Source organism: Gastrolobium bilobum, unplaced genomic scaffold (assembly GCF_033153095.1).
Source record: "Gastrolobium bilobum isolate Gb01-03AN ecotype WA unplaced genomic scaffold, APGP_CSIRO_Gbil_v1 utg383, whole genome shotgun sequence".
Classification (NCBI taxonomy): Eukaryota; Viridiplantae; Streptophyta; class Magnoliopsida; order Fabales; family Fabaceae; genus Gastrolobium; species Gastrolobium bilobum.
Window position 1 is genome coordinate 82,591 of NW_026895409.1, and position 1,077 is coordinate 83,667.

The 1,077-nt window shown below is 42.3% G+C and overlaps 1 non-coding gene across 1 annotated transcript; it reads left to right on the forward strand.

Moving 5' to 3' along the window:
- Positions 1 to 278: 278 nt before the first annotated feature.
- Positions 279 to 384, forward strand: LOC133310069 (small nucleolar RNA R71). Its single transcript, XR_009751396.1, has one exon. It is a non-coding gene; the product is annotated as a small nucleolar RNA R71 (small nucleolar RNA).
- The last annotated feature ends 693 nt before the right edge of the window (positions 385 to 1,077 follow it).

Genomic DNA, 1,077 nt, shown 5'->3' on the forward strand with positions numbered 1-1,077 from the left:
CCTTAATGGTTTGTCCTTGAGTTCTCACTAAATTGGACAATGCATCAAACTTGGCTGAAAGGGCTGTTACAGGGTCTATCTCATGTAAACCAGCCACTCTCCTTGGCTGATTTCTCTCTTCAGGCCATTGGGCATAATTTTGAGTCATTTGTTCTAACAACTCATGGGCTTGGTTAAAGGACATAGTCATAAACATGCCATTAGCAGCAGAATCTGCCAAGGCCCTGTTTTGAGTATTCAGGCCATTGTAAAGGGTTTGTAACACTGCCCAAGAGGGAAGACCATGGTTGGGGCATTGCTTAAGAAGGTTCTTGTACCTCTCCCACACATCCACTAATGTCTCACCATCCCTCTGCATGAAGTTAGCAATATCACCCCTAGTTTGCACTATCTTATTGGAGGGGAAAAATTTCATGATGAATTTCTCAGCAAGGGTGTGCCAATTGGTTATGGAGTTGGATGGAAGGGAGTTCAACCACTCTTTGGCTTTGTCAGCCAGTGAATGAGGGAAAAGCTCCAATCTTAGCACATCATCCGAGATGTTGGGATTCCTAAAAGTGTTGGCCACTTCTATGAAATTTCTAAGGTGCTTGTGTGGGTCTTCCATCAACAACCCATGGAACTGCCCCATGTTTTGGAGCATGGTGAACATCACTGGTTCTAGCTTAAAGGGCACTCCATTCACAGGTTGAGCTATGCTTGGATCTAACTCATCCAACACAGGTATGATGAAGTCCATCATGGACCTATCATTGTCATTTATTACAAGCGGGTTTTCTATCCTTGGTATTTCTTCCTCATTCCCATTTCCATTTCCTACATTCTCCATCTCTTCAAAATTTGGGATTGGGATTTGCCTTTGGGCTCTTCTCCTAACTCTAAAGGTCCTCTTAGGTTCTGGGTCAAATGATTCTATGAACGGGTGTGGAGTTGCACTCATGCACCCTTTTTAACTAAAACAGGTAAACTTGACTTAGCTAAAACACCTAGATTACTAACCAATTTTTATGCAAAACATGCAAAAAATAAACAAACAAGAACCTGCAAATAGAAAAGTCCCAAGACAGTTCACAGCTT